The 23,906-nt window shown below is 41.5% G+C and overlaps 1 long non-coding RNA gene across 2 annotated transcripts; it reads right to left on the bottom strand.

Annotated features, from left to right (window-relative positions):
- Positions 1-228: 228 nt before the first annotated feature.
- Positions 229-22,969, bottom strand: LOC123573868 (uncharacterized). 2 transcript variants are annotated; one of them, XR_010587154.1, is made up of 3 exons: positions 22,936-22,969; positions 10,139-10,204; positions 229-429 (listed from the first exon to the last, which is right to left on the bottom strand). It is a non-coding gene; the product is annotated as an uncharacterized lncRNA (long non-coding RNA). The 2 variants fall into 2 exon arrangements; XR_012414505.1 differs by lacking the exon at positions 22,936-22,969 and adding an exon at positions 15,210-15,271.
- Between the last annotated feature and the right edge of the window lie 937 nt (positions 22,970-23,906).

Genomic DNA, 23,906 nt, shown 5'->3' with positions numbered 1-23,906 from the left:
GGCTGAGGCATGAGAATCGCTTGAACTTGGGAGGCAGAGGTTGCAGTAAGTGGCGATTGTGCCACTGCACTCCAGCCTGGGTGACAAGTGAGATTCTGTCTCGAAAATTAAATAAACAAAATAAAATAAATAAAGATTTCTGATACATTCCACCTAATTTTTTACACAGACATGACATTCATGAAAAAAGGAATTGTACTCTTCCCTTTGTAATCACAATGCGTTTTATTCAACATTCATGAATAAAGAAATTGTACTCTTCCCTTTCTAATCACAATGTATTTTATTCATTTTTCTTGCCTTACTCCGCTGTTTAGAACCTTCAGTACAATGTCAAATAGAAATGGCAGAAGAGGACACCCCAGTCTTGTTCCTCAGTTTAGGGGGAAGACATTCAGCCTTTTTTTTTTCCATTAAGCATGATGTTATCTGTAGGCAGATAGATAGATAAATAGATAGATAGATACATACATACATGCATACATACGTACACACACATACACATACATACATACATAGATGTATTTTATCAAGTAAAGAAACTTCCCTTTATTCCTAATTCACTGAAAGATTTTTTTTTAATCAGGAATACATGTTGGACTTTGCCAAATAGGTTTTCTGTATCTGTTGGGATTATCACACATCCTTTCTTTCCTAGTTGCTTAACACGATTGATGATAAACAAGCTTTGCATTTCTGGAATGAACATTACTTGGTTATCTGAGAGCAATATTGGCCTCATACAGTAAGTTGGGAGATATTTTCTTCTTAAGATAGTTAACAGACACTTTCATAAAAATTATATGTGTAGGTAAATGAACGCATAAAAAGATGTTCAACATCATTAGTCATTAAGACAATGCAAATTAAAATCACAATAAGATACCATTTTTACTTGCATTCGAATGGCTAAAAGTTAAAAAGACAGGCCCCACCAAGTGTGTGTGAGGATACAGAACAACTGGAACTCTTGTTCACCGCTGTGAGTGGGGCAGGAGGAGTAAGGCTGGGAGGCCATACTGACGTGGCCCCTGCGCGAAGCCCCTTGGGCCCCTTTCACATGCAGCAGGCTCTGTGCACTTGCACCCTCGGGTGTGTCAGCGCCGGACTCTTCCGCAATGTAAGCAGCCCTGCAGGACACCAGGTACGCAACCCTGTGAGACGCCAGGTACACAGCCCTGAAGGACACCAGGTATGCAGCCCTGTGAGACACCAGGTGTGCAGCCCTACAGGACACTAGGTACACAGCCCTACAGGACACCAGGTATGCAGCCCTGTGAGACGCCAGGTATGCAGCCCTGTGAGACACCAGGTGTGCAGCCCTACAGGACACTAGGTACACAGCCCTACAGGACACCAGGTATGCAGCCCTGAAGGACACCAGATACGCAGCCCTGAAGGATACCAGGTATGCAGCCCTGTGAGACACCAAGTACACAGCCCTACAGGACACCAGGTACGCAGCCCTGAAAGACACCAGGTACGCAGCCCCAAAGGACACCAGATACACAGCCCTGTGAGACACCAAGTACGCAGCCCTGCAGGATACCAGGTACGCAACCCTGTGAGACGCCAGGTACACAGCCTTGAAGGACACCAGGTATGCAGCCCTGTGAGACGCCAGGTATGCAGCCCTGTGAGACACCAGGTGTGCAGCCCTACAGGACACTAGGTACACAGCCCTACAGGACACCAGGTATGCAGCCCTGAAGGACACCAGGCACGCAGCCCTGCAGGACACCGGGTACGCAGCCCCAAAGGACACCAGATACGCAGCCCTGTGAGATGCCAGGTACGCAGCCCTGCAGGATACCAGGTACGCAGCCCTGTGAGACACCAAGTACGCAGCCCTGCAGGATACCAGGTACACAGCCCTGTGAGACGCCAGGTACGCAGCCCTGCAGGACACCAGGTACACAGCCCTGAAGGACACCAGGTATGCAGCCCTGAAGGACACCAGGTAAGCAGCCGACAGGACACCAGTCAACCGCCAGATAGTTGCACATTCCTGATACCAATAAGGGCCCAAGAAAGAGAAAAAAATACCTTGTTTCTGATTTAGCTTCCCCAGTCTCTAGCCAATCAGCATAAAAAGCTCAAGGAACTTTTTGCTACAAATTCCTACCTGGGGGGAGGTTGGAGGCAGGGACTTCTCTGGGTCCCACATGTGCAGCTAGGCTCAAGGTTTAGCTTTCCTCATCTTAGTAAACCTTTCCTCATCTTAGTAAACCTTTCCTCATCTAGTAAAAAGCACACCCATAGGTAGGGATTTTATGTGCTAATTATATGTGGGATGCATCTTAGAGTTTGTAGTTACTGAGCACATGCACCAACCTCAGGTCCACCTTTGCATGCTTTGCACACTTTGCACCTCACAGGAATTTTTTGAATATATATGAACAGCTCCCATAAAAGGAATTCCTCTTAAGACACTAGCTGCTGCCTCTCACCTTAAGCAGGCTGCTCTGTCTCTCAGCGTGTACTTTTGCTTTGCAATAAATTTATCTGCTAACTCTTACTTTGGACTCGCTCTAAAATTATTTTGTGTGGCAAAGTCACTGGGAAAACTAGCTAGCCATATGCTGAAAATTGAAACCGGACCCGTTTCTTACACTTTATGCAAAAATTAACTCAAGATGGATTAAAGACTTAAATGTAAAACCCAAAACTATAAAAACCCTAGAAGAAAATCTAGGAAATACCATTCAGGACATAGGCACGGGCAAAAATTTCACAATGAAAACACCAAAAGCAATTGTAACAAAAGTCAAAATTGACAAATAGAATCTAATTAAACTAAAGAGCTTCTGCACAGCAAAAGAAACTATCATCAGAGTGAACAGACAACCTGCAGAATGGGGGGAGATTTTTGCAATCTATCTGACAAAGGTCTAATATCCAGAATCTATAAAGAACTTAAACAAATTTACGAGAAATAAACAAACAACCCCATTAAAAAGTTGGCAGAAGATATGAACAGACACTTCTCAAAAGAAGACATACATCCAGCCAACAAACATGTGAAAAAAAGCTCAACATCACTGATCCTTAGAGAAATACAAAGCAAAACTACTATGAGATACTATCTCTTACCAGTCAGAATGGCTACTATTAAAAAGTCAAGAAACAACAGATGTTGGAGGTGCTGTGGAGAAATAGGAACACTTTTACACTGCTGGTGGGAATGTGAATTAGTTCAACTATTGTGGAACACAGTGTGGCAATTTCTCAGAGACCTAGAGGCAGAAATACCATTTGGCCCAGCAATTCCATTACTAAGTATATACCCAAAGGAATGTAAATCATTCTATTATAAAGATATATGCACTTGTATGTTCATTGCAGCACTATTCACAATAGCAAAGACATGGAATCAACCCAAATGCCCATCAATGATAGACCAGATAAATAAAATGTGGTTCAAATACACCATGCAACACTATGCAGCAATGAAAAGGAATGAGATCATGTCCTCTGCAAGGACATGGATGAGACTGGAAGCCATTACCATCAGCAAACTAACACAGGAACAGAAAATCAAACACTGCATGTTCTCACTTGTAAGTGGGAGTTCAACAATGAGAACACATGGACACAGGGAGGGGAACAACACACACTGGGGCCTGTTGGGGGTGCAGGGGGAAGAAGAGCATTAGGATAAATAGCTAATGCACGCTGGGCTTAACACCTAGGTGATGGGTTGACAGATGCAGCAAACCACCATGGCACACATCTTCCTATGTAACAAACCTGCATGTCCTGCATATGTATCCTGGAACTTAAAATTAAATTAAATTTTAAAAAAAGAATCTGAACTGGCCTACCGGCAACAGTAGAAATATAAAATAGTGCAAGCCCTTTGGAAACAAATATGGAAGTTTCTTAAAAGGACTGTACAACTTCCATGTGATTCAGCCCTTCCACTCCTAGATATTTACCCATGAGAGCTGAAAGCATAGAAAGATTTATGCACTATTATTGATGCTAGCCTCATTTGTAATGAACAAAACTTGGAAATATCTCAAATGCCCACCAACAGGAGAAGGAACAAATAAATTGGTGTATTCATACAATAAAACACTAGTGAGCCATAAAGAAGAATGACCTATTAATGAGTGCCACAACTTGAAATAATCTTGAAATAATTATACTGTGTGAAAGAACACAGACAAAAGAAGCATAACACTGTAAGGTTCCATTTACATAAAACTGTAGACAATGCAAACGAGACTCTGGTGACAGAGCGGCAGGAAGCAGATCAGGGATTGCTGGGACATGAGGCTGGGGCGGCGCAGGGAGGTGGGAGGGAGAGGTTGCTGAGGAGAGTGCAGACACTCAGCAGTGATAGATGCATTTGTTATCTTGATTGTGGTGGTGGTTCCTCAGGTGTGTATATTACTCAAGACTTTACCAAATTGTACTCTGTAAATATACGCAGTATAATTAATGTCAATAATATCCTATTAAACATAAATAAATACTATGCATAAAGAAGTTTGTTTTCTGTATAAAATCTATTCTTCTTTGCTAACCAAATGTAATGCTTACATGTGATGGACTCGAGAAAAAAATTAGAAAGTCCAAGAAAGAAAAATGAAAAGAATCATTAAACCATCCCAAAATAATCACTTAAAAATTCTACACGTTCTCTTTTCTTTGATGGCGTATGCACTTTTCCTACAACTTTCAGAATGCAAAGTACATACTGTTATGTAACCTGCTCTTTTAACTGAAAAAACTGTGCTAAGCATTTTACTGTATCATTAAGTCTTCTCCTGCAATGAGTTTTTAATGAGTTTATAATGTACCACTCTTTATTTAATCAGTCCTGTTAGATCTACATATTGTTTCTAATTTTTGCTTTGTAAAAACTGTAACAGTTATCTCTGTGTATACAATTTGGAATATGCCTAATTACTTTCTAGAGTAAATTCTTAAAACTTATTTCATATTTAAAGAGAAAATAAATTGTTTGGTCAAAGTATGTGTTAGTTTTTAAGTCTTTCTGTTCATGTTGCCAAATTTCAGGAGGATATATTTTTAACCACTTAGTACTTTCCTGATTAAACATCCATGGATGCATGGCCATTATTTATATATACTCAGTAATGGACATGCACATAGATCAGAAATAAATACAGAAATTTATTTTAAAAAAATAAAATTGATTTAAGTTCACTGAGATTATTTTATTATTTAACGAAAATCAAGATTATATATTAGAAAAATCAACAACTTTTTAAAGAATTACTTACCATAGGCCCAATTGCCAAGAAATTGTTTCAATATCTAGTTGTTGTTCTTGCTGCTTTTTTCTTTATTTTTTACTTGACATATAATAATTGTACATCAACAACTTATCATATGTTGTTTTTTTCTTTAATGCTTTAAAGCACTCAAAAGGCTCAGTGCTGTCCGTGCAACTTTGTGAAAGTGTGCCCTAACTGGTGGATGGAGGCCATAACCTCATTTCCTCCAGTCCGCTGTGATTTTCTCAGGACCAGGAGAAAGTGATAATTGGTCCTTCTGGGGAGCGCACAAAGGGACAGCCAGGCATCGCACAAGTAAATTAATGCCGAGGCCACAGGCCGAGGTGCTAACTGACAAGGTGGCTCTTTCTTCTACACTGGTGCCTCACACCTGACCTCGCTGGACTGGAAACTCTCAGAGTCCCTCATGTCCTCGAGGGAGGAGGGAAAGAGTTAGGCTACCCCCTCTTCTCCTTGAAGAGATAACATTTAAGTTGGTATCTTCAATTTGCCAAGAGGCAAAGGAGGCCCAGCAGGTGACTGGAGACAGAAAAGTCTAGTGTGCTGCCTCCGATGTGGTCAGCTGCTCCACCGTAGCCTTGCTCATGGTCTCCAAGATGTGTGAGTCATGGAGGTGGAGCCAGTAGCCTCCTGGAGGAGGCACGCACAGCAGGTCCCCTCCCTGCCCGGCCAGCCTCCGCATGCCGCCAGTCCCTGCCCCAACAAAGTGGCCCATGAGAGCGCACCAGTGATCTCAACACCTTCACCAGTCTCCTCTGTGGTTCCCTTCACTCCCCCAGAACAACCTCACCAGAACCTGGGCTGCAGACGCATTGGTCCAGTGTGTGTTGGCTTCATCTGAACGTTCTGAGCAGGGAGCTGGACCACGGTATTTCATTATCCATATCCAGAAATAACTCGTGTCCATTTGTGCCTGGTGCACAATCCGGTTTACAATGATGCCTACCACTGTCATAGGCAGGAGGCACTGAGGAAGGGAAGGCACAGCAAGGGCCTTTGTGGGGCGAAATGAAAGGTGTCCAAAGCTAACCCTGAGGGAACACGAGAGACTGGCTCTGCTTTTGCTGCCTGGGCATGGAGAGCAAAAAAGTGAAGGCCAGTTTGGGAGGGCCCAGGAAGGTCTCTACAGGAGCTCAGGGAGGGTGCCCTCGCCTTCAGCACCATGGACGTTTCCTCAAGAAAGTCGACACACCAGGCAGGAAGATGACATTGCTGGTCCTCCACGCAGCACTACCTCCCAAAGGCTGGGTCTCGGTAGCCAGGTGCAGGCCCCTTGTTGCTTTGCAGTTGTAAAGGAAAATAAAAAACTTCAAGACTCCCAAACTTCAAAAGGGAAGCTTGAGCCTGGAGGCTGAGTCATGCAACCCTTTCTTCCAAATGAATGGCTGTTACTAACATCATGCTTCAGCCAAATCCCCATGGAAAGGAAAAGGCCTCTGGCATCTGAAAGGGCGGTCTCACCGATCATTCATAAGTCAATGCTCTGCTGGCCTCCCATAAACAGGGCATGCCAAGTGTGACCTTGGGCCTCTAATCTAAGTCCAGATCCTAAGAGTAAAGTCTGTTGATTCCACACTGATACTGCTGATTACAAGCTTATTTTTCCAGGTGCAGAGAAAAGACAGGATGTGATCAGTCATTCCTCCACCTACCCAGCGACATCTGCATAATCACCTCTCTTTATCCCCTTTTTCTCTTCAGACATTCACCTTCTGTAAAACTCACTGGGCAGTAACTAAAGCCTCAGAGGAATGTTTTACCACCTACCTGCCTCTCTTCTTACATTCCTTTCTCCCCTTGAAGGAAATATGTAAGTAAATACTAAATCTCCTAAAAACCTCTTCAGAAAAACAGCCACAGATGTGTCTGCAGCTCTTGTTTCTCCCAGACACACCCTAAAGCTGGTGTCTTCATAAACCTTGATAATTGAGACTTACGTCTCAGTCACTCATTTTGGTTGTCACAGTCAATGGAGAAAAGATCAAGCAGGGCTTCTGCATTTTCTCCTGGCTAGACTCAGGTGATTGCAGCCTCCAGACACAGATGTTAGGCTTACGGTGCCATGTGCAGATTTCCATCTCAGAGGAATGATCATTTTCCCGATGTTGGTGCAGAGATGTGCTTTTCTATTTCCCATTCTCTGCAGTCCTATGGGGATGCAGACACAGGATGCAGCCTGCAATTAGGCAGAAGAACAGAAGCCCTCTTTGCCCCTTTTCTTCAAGCTCTCTGGCTATCCTTTCTATTGAGCACTCAGAAAGAACTCTGATTTTTTTTTTTTTTTTTTCATTTTGGATCATTCTGCTCTGTTGAGCTCATTTAACAACTTTATCTGACTCTTTTATAGAAGGTGAATTAGATTGGATACTTATGCAACTGTAATAGCCCTGAATCAAGTTTTTTTAAATTTACACTTGAAAAGATGTACAGAAATTCCTGGCAGTTCTATAGAAGCTTTCCTTTGTGTGAAGTGTGCAATTACAACAGGAGATGATTTGAGACGGAACCCAAAGACAGTCGTAAAGAAAGACCTTATGTCTGAACAAACAAGAAGAAAAGAGGTATCGGGTAATTTAAACACAAGAAACTTCTAGCTCCATATTTATACAGTGTAACAAAAAGCTTATACACATTGAGATGGAATAAAGTAGGCCAACTACTGCCCTTAGGTATGCATGCTCTGTTGCCGTTAACTCTCTAGAAATTCTGTTTACTTCACTCAGGCAAATGCAAGCTGAATTGCTTGAGTCTAAACTGGAGAACACTGGCAGAGAGTCAGCAACCAGACCCTGGTGCTTGACCCAGATGGCTTCTCTGTCATCATCATGCTCAGCAATCTCAGTCCAGCGTGGTTCCTCACCCCTCAATGAAGACCAAAACAACTGGACTGAGACAGACCCGACACTTGGCGCTGTCATACTCATCGGCTTGGAAATTCCTTATCGTCAGCCCCTGCCTTGGTCCCTCCACCTCCTGTAGCTCCTCACAACTGGATGCAACTGCAGGCTGACCTTCCTCTCTCCCTGCTTCCTGAGTCAGGCCTGGGTGTGGATGAAAATACATCAGCAGCCGAAACCTCAGTATCAATTTAGGCCCTGCAGAGCTTCAGTTGGATTACCTGCAAATGAAATTTATCTCAGAAGTGACAGGAAGAGTCACTTAAGTTCTCATCCCATAAATTTTGCCTGGTCTCCTAACCCAACTCTCTGGTTCCAGATTTGGAGGTTTAAATTTAAAGGCCTGCATGCCTGCCCTCCTGGCTCCTTGCTGAAGCTCTGAAGCTGGAGGCTCTCTCTGGAGCCCCACCTCCTGGCAGATACAACATTCCCGCACACCTCCCAGGTTGGACTCTGGGTCACAGGTATCTTTAATCCAGGCTTTGCTTACGGCCTGGACCTCCCAGAGCTGGCAACCACCTCATCATCTCTCCTGCTGCCCACTGCAAGGGCAGCCTCCAAGCCATGGGCCCCCATCCCTGCCATCTCAGGCCTCTGCCTCCCTTCTACTGGCCTTGTCAGTATCAACAGGGGCCTGGCAATGACTGTACCTGGATGACAGGATTTGCCCTAGACCCTCCTGGGGACCTGGATGAATGCAACCTTGGGAATGGCAAAGCCAGGCTTTCTAAATTTTGGCATCGAGTTAAGGGCAACCACTAGAAAACAATCTCAAGTGAAAGGACATTTTCTGGTCCACTGGTGGACCCAGCCTCGGGCTGCCTGGCTCAGTTTTAGCAAGAATCCCACAAAGGCGGTTTAGAGAGAATCCCCATGCCCTTGATATCTGATCAAGTTCCTCATCTCCCACTCTTGATGTCTAAGTCCTTGGTCCACCTTTAGCAAGAATCCCTGCTGTTGAGGTCTCCTCTTAGTAATTTTCCACCCACTGACCCCTCACTCTGCTTCTTGGCCATCGGTCTTTAGCTGGCTTTGCCGTATCTGGAGGTGAGCTCAGTTTAACGGAAGCCTCTCTCCCTACTGCCATAACACCAAGTAAAATTTCTTTACTGCCTTTAACTAGCATGTGGCTCTACTCCTCTCCAACAGTAGCTATCTCACCCTCTCTGCCTTCAGAGTCTCTCTGCTGGGACAGAGGCAGCCTTGGGGACAGGCCAGGGAAGAGGAAGAGGCAGCACCCCGTCCAGCCCCAGTTCCTTCCTCCCAGGAGGCTGACCTTTCTTGTTCTGAAGCTGCTTCTCCTTGGAGACAGAATTCCACATCCCTCATGCGAGCCTGGTGCCCCCTCCTACTCCCAACAGTTCCTATACACCTTTGCCAATCCCTCTGGTCTCTGGCCTGTACTGACTATTCGATGAAGCTGAAGCTCAAATTGTAATTATTCATTGCCTCCTACTGAGTACAATTATATTTGCCTCTTCCCTGATTAAACTGTATCTTATACTTTCGTAGTTTTAGTTTTCAGAAAAAAAGTCTAAAATAATGACATTAAGGGACTTAACTTATACTTGGTCACTGATTGATTTTATTTTTGTTACAGTGGAGCGATGTCCCTAGATTTTTTAGAAATGGAGTCTGAAGAAGAATGAAAAATAAAATTGTTTTAGAAATTACAAAAACAAAGTAACCTGATTCCTAATTTTTGCAAGTGAACCAGCTAAGCCTGCCATTATATTAAAAAATAATACTGTATTTTAAAGGTATCTGTAATCCTAATGCTTAAAAGATATAGCATATTAATGGAAGAGAACAAATGTTTCTCCCTTAGCATATATTATGGTAAACCCTATTCACTTTCAATGTGGGCTATGAGTGGAATGCAGACAACCATCAACAAGTATTTAAAAGCTACAGATAAGAAAAGAAGGCTAAAAAGTGACATGATCCACAAGGACGGCCAACTTAGCTTACCAGTCTCGGGATGGTCCACATTAGGAAGAATTAGCATGCTGTATTTTACCGGCAGAAGTTGAAAACCTGACATGGAACAGGAAAAAGAATTAGGGAATTCAGAAACAACATAAGGAGAAGAAAAGTATAAAAATAATAAAATTCCATGGTGGGCACGGTGGCTCACATCTGTAATCCCAGCACTTTGGGAGACCCAGGCTGGTGGATCACCTGAGGTCAGGAGTTCAAGACCAGCCTGGCCAACATGGCAAAGCCCTGTCTCTACTAAAAATATAAACATTAGCCAGGCATGGTAACGCACACATGTAATCCCAGCTACTACTTGGGAGGCTGAACACAGTGAGACTCTGTCTCTAAATAAATAAATAAGTAAATAAATAATAATAAAATTCCTGTTTCAAATGTATTACCAGGAGAATTTTACTGAAAAGGGAAATTCAAGAGATTCCAAACACCAAATTGCTAAGCACATATTAAAAAAAAGTAATAACATTTTACATTACAACTGTAGTCTACACAATATGGAAAGCATTTATTCAAGAGAAGGATACATTAGAACATGGTCATAACAACTATTTAGTTTTACTTTTATAATAGGTTGAATAAAATATTAACAAAGAGTCAAGCACATAGGTGTAAAAACAATAGTTCATGAAACACACACCAAGAGCCTTGATATGCAAATGCATAGAATACAACTGACTAAAACAGCATTTTCGATGCTTTAATAACATGCAGAGCTGGTTTGAAACGTAATTTGTAACTGCATAGAACTCACAGCTTTTTTTTTTTTTTTTTTTTTTTTTTTTGCAGCTGGGACAGCGTCAGGCTTTGTAAGATTTTCTAACTCGGGACTCTGAGTAGTTAAGATTCACCCACATAAGCATTTACTAACCACAAGTGATACACCAGTTTCTACAGTTATTCTAAAGAACTGGAAATCATAGTTTCTACCCTTCTGGAGTTTACCATGTAATAGCACAGTCACCATCACAGAAGGACATCAGAAGTGAAATAACCACGTGGTTTACGCAGGGCCGTTCAAGAGCAGAGCTGTGGTGGTTTGACAGCAGCGGGTGGCTGCCGAAACACAATTCCGCCTACAGGAGAGGTCAGTAGGAATTTTGGCTGAGGGGTCAGTGAGGGAGCGAGTGTGGACAGCAGTGCAGGGGTTGGGTTGGAGGAGGAAATGAACCGTGTGCGTTGTGTAGATGTGTGCACATGCCCTCTGTGTGTCTTCTTCAGGGTTTTGTTCCTGGGTGGAGGCTGAGCTGACTCCAGATTGAGACAGCAGAGTAGAATGAGATAAGGGGGACTGGGAAGGGGGAGATCATATTTTCCAGTGGAATGTCAAAAAGATTTCATGATCCCAGTGTTTGAATAGGCCAAAAGGATGGACACGCTATGTATCCAGGCGAAAAGTGGAAAAGGAGTTTAACTGTAAAAGTAAAACAGAGGGAGGAGGCCGATAACAAGAACAATTTGGAAGCTAAACCAACATCCTTCAAAGCAGCAGGTCCTTCAATGTGGGCTAGAATTTGGGAGACAAAAACAAAACGCATTAATCTTGTTCTAGTGGTTCATCCAGTCAAACCCTGTTGAATAGAGCAAGGAAATTGGGGTAGAGCAAGAAACCTGGGCTGTGCCAGAGAGGAGCAAGGGAACCTCCAGTAAACAGTTGGGTGGTTCAGTAAGTACCAGTGCCAAGCTATGACCCTGCAGATGGAGGCAGGCAGCCAGGTGCAACAGGCCGATGCAGCTCCAGAAATCCTAATGGCTCAGGGAGTCATGCCTTTCTACCTGAACACAGCGGCTGGGGCCATTGGCATTGGACGGTATCACACCTGAAAACAAGAACAGAGGATAGCACTTCTGGAGAAACAAACACAGCACACGGGAAGACAAAGGGAGATTGGGATCATCAGGAAACTAATTCTGGAATAAGCATTTTGCTAAACCCAGGTTAGAAAACAAACTATCAGTTAGAAGGGGTTGGAGAATGTCCTGACCAGACACCACAGGGCACTGTGACACATGCCTGAGGTTGGATCTGGGTCCTGCCATTTGCAGGGGTTAAATTTCTGCAAGTTACATAACTTCCGAGCTTCCATTTCCTTGGCTATAAAGCTTTATAAGCCTAGGAAATTATTATCCCCCATTTATATAGAGGCTAATAATTCTGCCCATAGTGTTACTGTGAGAATTAAATGCCGGTTTGCACAACACCTAGCCTATAATGAATGTTCTATAAATTCAGTTCTTGAAGAAACTATGGCATAGGAAGAGAATCAGATCATCAGCAGGAAAGAAAATGCCCAGGAACTCGGAACCCTTTCCAACTCAGCCAGCTAATATCCACCTCCCAGGCTTGGTGCTGGCCTCCCCTGCACAGCCGGTCTGCTCCCCTCCTGCAGCGACAGCAACAACATTTGTGAGGCTCAGTGCAAAATGAAATCACAAGGCTCCTTATATAAAAGGATTTTCAATTTTAAGACGACAGAGAAGCGAGTCCAAATATTTAAAAAGAGTTAAAATAAATGGACTAAACTCAATAGTGAAAATTAAAGATCGCCAGATTCGATTTTTTTAAAAAATCCAATTGTATGCTATACGTAAGAGATACATTTGAACTTACAGGCACAAAGAGCATTAAAGTAAAAAAAAAAAAAAGGAAAGAAAAGTACATTTGGCAAATGCTAATCAAAAGAAAACTGAGATCGCTGTATTAATATCAGTTAAAATAAACTTTAAGGCACAAAGAATTTTAATCATAGTCACTAAAATTGATTTCTAAAAATAATTTGATAACATAATTTAACAATTTTAAGCCTCTGTGAAGTATGTCAACAGTTACTAAATATCTGAATTAAATATGGACAGATATATCGGGAGAAAATGAACAGTGTGTCATCCTAGTGTGATATTTCAACATCTTCTCAATTATGGTTATGTCAAACAGGAAAAATTATCAAAGCTATAGAAGTTTTGAGCCACATCATCAGCATGATTTAATGGGCATATATAGAATTCTGCATCCAACAATTAGGGAATCACATTGATCTCAGAAACACACACAAGACATTTACCAAAATTGGCCATATTGGAAAATGTAAGACAAGTCTCAACGATTTCAAATAATTTGTATCCTACAGATTATATTGTGTGACTATGATGCAATTAAGTTAGAGATCAGTAAGATAAAGGAAAGTAAAAGGCCTCTATCTACTGGAAAATAAAAGACTCACTTTTAAATTATTCATAAGACAAAGAAGAAATTGAAATGGAAATTTAGAAATATTTAATGATAATGACAATACGACATTAAAACTTGTGAGATGCAAATAAACTAACACTTACAGGGACTATTTTAGCCTTACACTCTTTTATTTAAAAGAAGAAACTCTAAATATTAATGAGTTAAGCATACAGCTTAAAAAGTTAGAAAGTGAATCATTGAATAGACCCAAATAAAGTAAATGTAAGGAGATAATAAAGGGAAATCAATTAAATAAATATTCAGTAGAGAAATAGCACCAAAAGTTGGCACTTTGAAAAGGTTAATGTAATAAACAAATGTCTAGTAAAACTGATCAGCAGAATAAAAGGCCAAAATAAGCAATACTAGGAATGAAAGTAGACGTGACTGCAGACAAAGCAAAAGTGAAAATACAACACGAATAACGTTTTGCTAGTCAATTTGAAAATGTAAACAAAATGAAGACATTCTAGAAAAATATAACTTAGCAAAACTGAATCTACAGAAAATTCTAAATAACATTAGAACTAGCCAATATTTTGAGGCATCAGTTAAAAATCTTCCTACAGAGAAAAATGTCAGGCTGTCATGGTTTTATAGGACATTTCTACCAAACTTTTAACCTTATACAAATTCTCCCAGTGCATAGGAAGGAAAAATATTCCAGACCTTTCTATGAGATCAGTATGCCTTGATACTCAAGCCAAACAAAAATAGTACATGAAAGGAAAGCAAACAAGAAAAGAAAAAAAAATATTACAGGTCAAACTCACTCCTGAACACTGTTCCAATATCCTTTAAATAAAGTATTGGCAAACTGAATCCAGCAGTGTATATAAAAAATGATAATCCCAGTGTCTACATTGCACTTATTGCAGAAATAGAAATAGGATTTAATATTAGAAAGTCTATAAATATTATTCTCAACATTAACAGGTTAAAGGACAAAAGCCCAATGATTTTCTCAATAAATTGTAAAAACCACTCTGTTTTCTGGTAAGAGCTATGCAAAGACATTCACCTTTTTAAACACATATTTTTAAGGTTCCGTTAGATTTAAAATATAAACAACTGTTGTGGGAATAGAAGTAAGGATCATTTGCACTCCTTTTGTGTTTACGTTGTTGATTTACAAGATTTTAATAAAAGCAATGCCCAGTGCAAAGAAGATAATTAAAACTAATTGAATCCCATCTTTGAGATACACGTACTCTGTGTATGGGTGCTGGAGAACCCAGGGCCAAGCCTGAAGTGGTCCATGCGGTCCTGTACCCCTGCACCTGTCCCTTCCCTGCACCCACCCAGTCACTGAGTCCCCGGCACCTGCATCCCATTGCCCTGTGCATATTCTCATGTCCTGCACTCTCTGCATATCAGCCCTGCCTCCCTCTGCCAGCATGACCCTCAGCCCCTGTCAGTAGCTGAAATAAATGAAATCTCAGCTCCCTATAAGGTTTCTTCTGCCTCTCCTGCATCCATAATGAGGGTGGTCACCAAGCAACCAAAGGCCCTCAGCTGTACCTTTCTGTCCCAGGACGTATGGGGGAAAGCCCACCTCCCCTGCTCCAGGGCATCATTTTAGAGAGAGAGTCTCCCTGCCCTCCTGAATCACAGAATTGGTTTCTCTGCAGAACTACCCACAATGGAATGTCACCTGTCACAGTCTATGTACAGTTTATTTGATAAGACCACAACCAGGGCAGAAATAATCAATATCTAGTTATTGCTAGGCTGATACATAAAATTAAGGGTAATGAGTAAGAGAATAGAAAGGCATAGCTACAATACTACTGAAAGTCCAAAACAAAGCTTTACCCGTCAAGCACAATGGTTTTTCTTGCCACGAAGGCTGGGAAATGATAGTTCAGCGAGATTGCTAAATAAAATAAAAACATACAAAAATCAATTGCAGTTTTGCTTTTACCAGTAATAACCAATTACAAAATGAAATAGAGAAATTACATTCACAACTACTAAAACCATAGCATGTCTAGAACATAATCTAGCTGATAATGTGCCAGGCTTCCCTGGGTTCGAGAGAGGCTGCCTTCCCAGCAACACTGTGGTTCAGCGGCACTGGCAGGACCTTAGATCCTTCAAATATTTCTGGAAGTGGTGAGGGATGTCACATGTGTTCAGAACTCAGACAGGACGGCAAGACCAAGCCACTCTATGCCCGCTCGGGGTTTTGCTTTTGCTTTGGTTTTCTTCCTTAGCCTCACGTTGAGCTTCAGTCTTTTTCTTCTGGTCACCTGTACAGAGCTCTTCTGCTCCTATCTTCTTCTCTGATGTTCTTGAAGCTTCCCAGATCAAAGCTACAGGGTACCTTCTACACACCCAGAGCTACAGGGAATGGGAAGGAAATTGTTTCTTTTAGAGTTCTCCTCAGCCAGCTAGCAATATCAAGACAAGCAAAAAAGAGAAAAGTTTTTTGTTTGTTTGTTTTGTTTGTAGAGATGCCCTGGAACAGAAGAGCATTTTACACTGTCAAACAGAATACACAATATTAGCACCTGAATATCCAAAATGAAACTCAAGGGTAAAAGTACCCTTTCTAATAAAGGAGTCATCACTTTATGAAATGACAGCAGGGCTCCTTTGCAAACATTTATTTTGAGATCACTAAATAGGGCAAGATACTAAAAGCCGAATATTCCAAACTACTGTTGTTCAAGTATTATTCAAGTTCAATCAAGAATTATGGTGAAACAAAAAGTTAGTTACGATAAGAAGGAACACGACTCTCTAGGGTTTGGTTTGGTTTGGTTTTTCCTCATTTTCATTTCATCGGCACGAGTCTAAAATACCAGACTTTCTGCTTCAAAGTAGAGGTACCTGATAATGCAGTCGGATGATTTTATTTTTACTTTCACCATCAGCCATGTCCTCCATATGGTTCAAACAAAGCAAATTGGTTTTAGCTGCATCAGAAGAAAAAATCAGGTGACAGACACTGATGCAGGACAGGTGAGCCCCCAAATTGGAGCATAGCCCAGGAAGCTTCTTGGCTTCACCCAGGGAAGGAATTCAAGGGCAAGCCAGTGACATTAGACAGCAATCTTATTGAATGGCACTGCTCCTCACACAGTAGGGCTAACTCATAGTCACCGTTCCCACAGTCAGCAGTGTATGGGCTGTTGGCAACTGTATTTATACCCACTTATATCCATTTTCAATTACATGCAAATTAAGAGGTGGGTTATTGCAAATTGAGGGGCAGGCTATTTAGAATTATCTAGGAAAAGGACAGTAACTTCCTGATCTTTGCCATGCCACTTGTAAACTGTCACAGTGCTGATATGAGTGTCCTATCCTAATGAGCAACGAGGGCAACTAGGGATAGCTTTCACTACAACCTGCTGATTTCTGCTGTTTTTTTCACTTTATCCCCTAGGGACCAGGAAATTGGTCTTACTAGTCTCTTACCTCAACACCAGAGTTCTCAAAATGATCTCACCTCTGTGACTCAAGTGCCCTGGCATTGGGTTGAGCCAATTAGATTAATCTGGAAGTGTTAGATTAACTCCCTTTCTCTTGGGAACAGTTCCCACTCGGGGGCTCCTCAGGTCCTCCTGCAAATGGCCTCCTTACAAGTTCTCAGATATTTACGGTAAAATATCTTCACCATAAATTTTGTCAGCCCTCTTCTGAGCCAGTGTCATCAGAAACCCATGTAGGCTGGTCAGATGGCCATGATCTTAGATGCCATCAGAATCCACTAAGAAGAGCATGATGGCATGATTTATTTTTAGTCTATCCTTGCTGTCTCTTGAGTCTTCTAACTAAAGTAAGTACTTTTAGAAGCTGAAACACCAGGTTCTATAACATTTACTGGCAATGCAAACATAAACAAGACACAGGAATTTGTCTTATATTCATCATATAGAAAAAATAAGATGTCTAGATTGCGATACTATATTACAACAGAGGCATGTTCCAGAAACACGGGGGACCCTGCAACAAAGGGCCCAGCTACGTAGGAGACCTGTGGGGCACTCAGGAAAGCTAAGTAGATGGGAAAAGAGAGAATGATCATCTAGGCAGAGTGTCCACACATGCATTTACTCATTTAGTCATCATCCGTTCAAAACACATATTAAGAGCCAGGCACTATTCTGGGTACTGGGAATGAGGGCGTGTGGACAGGAAAGGGCTTTGGCTCCTAGATCAATGCCTCATCGGTGTTTCCACCTCACAGTATCTTCTGCTGATCTATTGGTTTATCTACAAGGACAGAAACCTTCAAAAGGACACAGCAGCCAACTTAAAGGGGGTCCTGCTGGTCAAGCCTGGGACAATCCATCAAAATAAATACTCCTAGTTACAGATTATAACCCTTTGGATAAAATAGAAATTCATCAGTCTATAGCTTCTAGGCAGATGGAATAGCAATGCAAAACCCAAGACTAGAATGAGTTTGACATGTTTGAGAAAAACTTAGAGAAAAAGACTATATCTGATGAAAAAAGGAAAGGTCAGGATCTTGAATATATCAAGACTTCACCCAGGTCTACAGAAAGAAAGCAGGACAATCCCCCAAAAATATAAATAAAAATAGGTCATCACAGAGGAGAAAATAAAACAGGAAGATGAAACATAAAAGGATGTTCAGTAAAAATAATATCAGAAACAATCAAATCAGCACAAATTTTTACAAACAAATTAGCATTTTGGGTTCTATTTTAATTAAATAGTTATTTTGATATCAGAAGCTTTTAAAATAATTTCAACCTTTTAGATGTAGGAGGTACATATGCAGGTTTGTTACAGGGGTGCATTGCATGATGCTGAGGTTTGGGGTATGGATCCTATCACCCAGGTAGTGAGCACAGTACCCAATAGGTAGTTCAATCCACAACCCCTTCCATCTCTCCTGCCTCTGGCAGTTTCCAGTGTTTCTTTTTTCCACCTTTATGTCCATGAGCACTCAATGTTCAGCTCTCACATGTAAGTGAGAACATGTGGTTTTTGGTTTTCTGTTCCTGCATTAATTCACTTAGGATTATGTCTTCCAGCTACACCCATGTTGCTCCAAAGGACATGATTTCATTTTTTTATGGCTGCATAGTATTCCATGGTGTACAGGTACCAATTTTATTTATCCAATCCACCATTCATTGACACGTAGGTTGATTCCATGTCTTTGCTATTGTGATGAACATACAAGTGCATGCATCTTTTTGGCAAATGATTTATCTGAAAGGGAGGGCATATACCCAGTAATGGGATGTGTCTTTTGGTAGAAAGATTCATCTGAGGGGGAGGGCATATACGCAGTAATGGGATTGCTGCCTTGAATGGTAGTTCTGCTTTTTAGAAATCTTTGAGAAATCTTCAAACTGCTTTCCACAGTAGCTGAATTAATTTACACTCCCACTAACTGTGTATAAGCATTCCCTTTTCCTGCAGCCTCACCAGCATCTGTTATTATTTGGCTTTTAAATAATAGCCATTCTGACTGGTGCTAGATGGTATCATTGTAGTTTTGATTTGCATTTCCCTGATGATTAGTGATGACGAGCATTTTTCATATGTTTCTTGTCCACTTGTAAGTCTCCTTTTGAGAACATGAAAACCTAAACAAACCAATAACAAGTTCTGAAATGGAATCAGTAACAATAATAATAATAATAATAATAATAAAAAGTCCTACCAAATAAGAAAAGCCCCGAACCAGATGGATTCACAGCTGAATTCTACCAAATGTACTGAAACTGTTCCAAACACTCAAGGAGGAGATGTCCCTGCCTAAATCATTCTATGAAGCCAGCATCAGCCAGATACCAAAGTCTGGCAGAGACATAACAAAAAGAAAGAAAACTTCAGGCCAACATTCCTGATAAACATAGATGCAAAAATCCTCAACAAAAGACTAACAAACTGAATCCAGCAATATGTCAAAAAGTTAATACACTCTGATCAAGTAGGCTTTATTTCTGGGGGAAAAGCTGGTTCAACATATGCAAATGAATAAATGTGATTCACCACATAAACAGAATTAAAAGCAAAAAATGCATGATCATCTCAACAAACCCAGAAAAATCCAATATTCCTTCATGAGAAAAACTCTCAACAAACCAGGCATCAAAGGAACATACCTCAAAACAATTAAGAGTTATCTATGAAAACCCACAGGCAGTATCATACTGAACAGGCAAAAGCTAGAACCATTGCCACTGAGAACTGGAACAATAAAACGATGCCCACTCTCGTCAGTGTAGCCCTGGAAGTCCTAGCCAGAGCAATCAACCAACAGAAAAAATTAAAGTCATCCAAATAGGAGAAAAAGAAGTCAAACTATCTGTCTTCACTGATGATATTTTATAACTGGAAGTATTAATATATTAAGAGTACATGATGAACTTCCAGACACTTTGTGCTTGAACTGTGCCACATTTGCAGAGAGAAGCAGAGAGGTAGAGGCAAGGGCAGGGAGAGAGGGAATTTACAAATATTATACTATTAGTGGCAAGAATTTTAATGAATTGAAAGTCTGAAGTGTCAAAAGGCTGCAAATGCATTGTTAAATACTTTACGAAATATAAATTGTTAAAATATTTTGTCAATTTGGGAATATTTATCAAATTTTTAGATACAAAAACACATCCTTCAGCAATTCTACATCTAGGATTCTATCCTAAAACAATGCTCACATGTCATCCCAAATATCAAATGTACCATGATTTCAGTACACTAATATGCTAACAGCCAAAGTCTGGAGACAACCTGAATGCTCTCTAGGAATCTGCTGGAGAAAGTCCACTATGATACCAACATCATAATGAGATACCACTTCAGAATATTTTTTAAAACAATGGAAGATAATATGTGTTGGCAAAGATGGGGAGAAATTGGCCAGGCATGGTGGCTCATGCCTGTAATCTCAGCACTTTGGAAGGCCAAGGCAGATGGATACCCTGAGGTCAGGAATTTGAGACCAGCCTGGCGAACATGGCAAACCCCGTTTCTAATAAAAATATAAAAATTAGCCTGATGCAGTGGCATGCGCCTGTAATCCTAGCTACTTGGGAGGCTGAGGCAGGAGAATCACTTGAACCTGGGAGGCGGAGGTTTCAGTGAGCTGAGATTGCACCATTGCACTCCAGCCTGGGTGACAGAGTGAGACTGTCTCAAAAGAAGAAAAAAAATAAAAAAATAAAAAAGAAGAAGGGGAGAAATGGGAACCCTCAGACATTTCTGGTAAGATGATAAAACAGTGCACACAGAGTTGGAAAGTGATCCAGTAATCCCACCCTTAGGTATATACCCCTAAAGAATTGAAAACAAGTACTCAAAAAAATACCGATACCCAAATGTTCATAGCAACATGATGCACCATAGCCCAAAGGTGAAAATAACCTAAATGAGCATCAGCTGATGAATGGATCAACACAAAGTGGTACATCCATTATGTCATAATACATTTTGCTCCCCTTGGAGACACTGCTATGTTGAAGTCCTACTCCCCAGTACCTTAGCATGTGACCTTACATGGAAATAGGGTATTTGTGGATGTCATTAGTTAAATGAGATCACACCAGAGAAGCATGAGTTTCTAACGCAATAGGACTGGTGATCTTACAGGAAGAGAAACCTGGAGACAGATGCACATACAGGGGGAGTGTAGTGTGGAGATCTGCCTTTTGCTGCCACATGCTGCTTTTGGCAGACCCCGAAACTGGAGGGAGGCTTGGGATGGAATCCTCAGAAGAAACCCACCCCGCTGGTACCGTGATATGGGGCTTCCGGCCTCCAGAACTGTGATTTCTGTTGTCTAAGACACCAGTTTCCGGCAACTCCAGAAAACACGCAAAATACACATACAACAGACCGGTATCCTGTCATAAGACGAATGAAGTAGTGATACACGCTGCAATGGTAATGACCTCAAAAACACCAGCGCTCTCCACATTTTTAGGCACCCGAGACTGGTTTCATGGAAGACAATGTTTTCATGGGCTGGGGTGCAGGGTGTGCTATAGGGATGAAACTGTTCTACCTCAGATCATCAGGCATTAGATTTTCAAAAGGAACACACAACCTAGATCCCTCACAGTTCACAATAGGGGTCACCCTCCCAGGAGAACCTAAGGCCGCTGCTGATCTGATGGAAGGACTGCGCTCAGTCTGTAATGCTAGCTCACCACCACCCACCTCCTGCTGTGAGGCCCAGTTTCTAAACAGCCTCAGTCAGACCAGTACCCTTGGTGGCCCAGGGGCTGTGGACCCCTGTAAACATTATGCTCAGTGAAAGAAGTCAGACACAAAGGGTCACGTATGGTATGATTCCACTTATATGAAAGAAATATCCAGAGGAGGCTAATCCATAGAGAACAAAAACAGATTGGTGGTGGCTATAGCTACGGGGAATGGGAAGTAACTATTTAATGGGTGTGAGATTTTCTATCGGGGGAGTGTGAAAGATACTACCATGAAATCACTTTTCTCACATCCAGGCAAAATCAGGCAAGGAAGGCAGGAGGGAGGGGCTCACACTTGCGTGTCTGAGATCAGAATTGTTTCCAAGCACATTCTAATACACCGCAAGAAAGCCTCTCGCATCCTTCACACGTCTCCTGTGGTGTGTGGCTTGCACGTTTCACATATAGACATATTGTCACTAGACATTCTTGAGGACTGTAGTCATTCAGATAAGATGTTCTTAAAAGAACACGTGCCCAGAAAGGGCACCTCCACTGATGAACCAAAGATGACTCTGGCTTGGGGCCTCTGGAATGAACTGTGTTTCTAAGCAGCTTGGGACAACTTTGCCTTTTTGCCAATGAAAGCTCCATTTTCCCTTTCTGTCACTAGCACACTTGTCACTTGCCACTTGCCACTATGTGCACCTTGGATTATGAACCTCTCTTCTCATTCCCAGAGAAATTCCACGTATTTGGAGACACTTCTTTCTAATGTCTTTTTTGTTATATTGATAGGGGATGAAAATGTGTTGAAACTAGGCAGAGGGGTGGGTGATGCAATATTGTGAAGGTACTAAACACCACTGAATTGTCCACTTTAAAATGCTAATTTTGTGTTATGTGAATTCAGTCTTAGAAAAAGGCTTACATTATAAGAGCCTCCCAATTTCATAAAGTAGTAGCCAGTTAGATAAGAGAATGGAATATCTGGATGTATACATATGGTGAATACACAGTGTGCGTTCAAGGTCAGCTTAAACCAACTGCATGCTATGATCTCATTTATAAAGGATGCGTGTGTGTGTGGGTGTGTGTGTACATGTACACATATTTACTTAAAACATCTATATATGAGCAAACACACCAGACTTTTAAGAAGCGGTTACCTTGGAAAACGGCCACCAGGAATGTCAGGGGAAATATAGAAGAGACTTCCCCATTTTATCTGGTTGATGTCTGTGATGTTTTTTACATCGTATTTTATTGTGGTTTTAAAATCCATTTTAAAAATTAAAAACTCAAAATCCAAAACCTGAACAGCAGCATTTGACATTATAAATGTAGTTCACCTATAGTATACATAAAAACATGTATAATTTTAAGTAAATATTGCTTACCATGTGGAATGAGCCTAATTCTCTTGCTCCCCCATGTCTATCAGTAGCAAATAGAGAACATTCTCAGCATGGAGAACAGTTCCTCCTCTGTATACCACAACTACCATGTGACCTTCTATTGCATGCCAGGAATGTATCTGTGTTTATTTGCATCACCCTCACCCTAGGCATTTAGATACCTGAGGGCAGCATTCATTCCTTATTCACAGTTATATTTTCAAGCTTGGTATAGAGCCTGACATCTATCATATGCCCGACAGCGTACACAAAATAAACAGGCAAATGGATAAGTAAGGGCGTAACAATTCTTAAAAGTCAACAGTACAGAGTTAGAGTTTACCAGCTGTGACTCTCCAGTTTAATATGCTTACAATACAATGTGCCAATTTCTAAATTTCTACCAAACGGAGTAAATTTATATGTTACAGTATTTTTAAGAGTCGCCGCTGTCATTCTAAATAAAACTAGAACCTGTAAGTATTGTCCATAGAACTTTGTAGCAGAACTTGATTACTCCTGCAGGAGAGAATCTTAAAAGAAGCTTGAGTCAGCACCCCCTATTATTCAGTATATGCCTTTTATTCTTGATTTGGTAAACAAATGAACAGCTCATAAACAAGCATCTGAAAAGTCGAGGTCTGCATTTACCACTGGCCGCAGCAGAGCTGGTGCCTGTCAACTCTTGCCTGCAGGGGCCAAGTGCTTATCCTCACTGCAGTGGCTGCTTCGTGACACCTCAGGAAAGCTCTGCCTCTAAAGATTAGAGGCTGCCGGGGACTCTGGAGCCCTGTCTGAGAGAAGGAATGTGATGGGAATGACTTCTCTCATTTGGCTCTTTTTCTCTTCAGCAGCCCACAACGTGAGCCATGCTCTGGGGCTGGCAAAGGAGCCTCAGTGAAGTGATTCTGTTTCCCAGAGTTCATTGTCCAACCGAAATAAAGCAGGTGATGCCAAGGGAGGTGACTATTGGA

Source organism: Macaca fascicularis, chromosome 6 (genome assembly GCF_037993035.2).
Source record: "Macaca fascicularis isolate 582-1 chromosome 6, T2T-MFA8v1.1".
Taxonomy (NCBI): domain Eukaryota; kingdom Metazoa; phylum Chordata; class Mammalia; order Primates; family Cercopithecidae; genus Macaca; species Macaca fascicularis.
The sequence above is the reverse complement of the archived record's forward strand: the minus strand, read 5'-3'. Positions and strand labels throughout refer to the sequence as shown.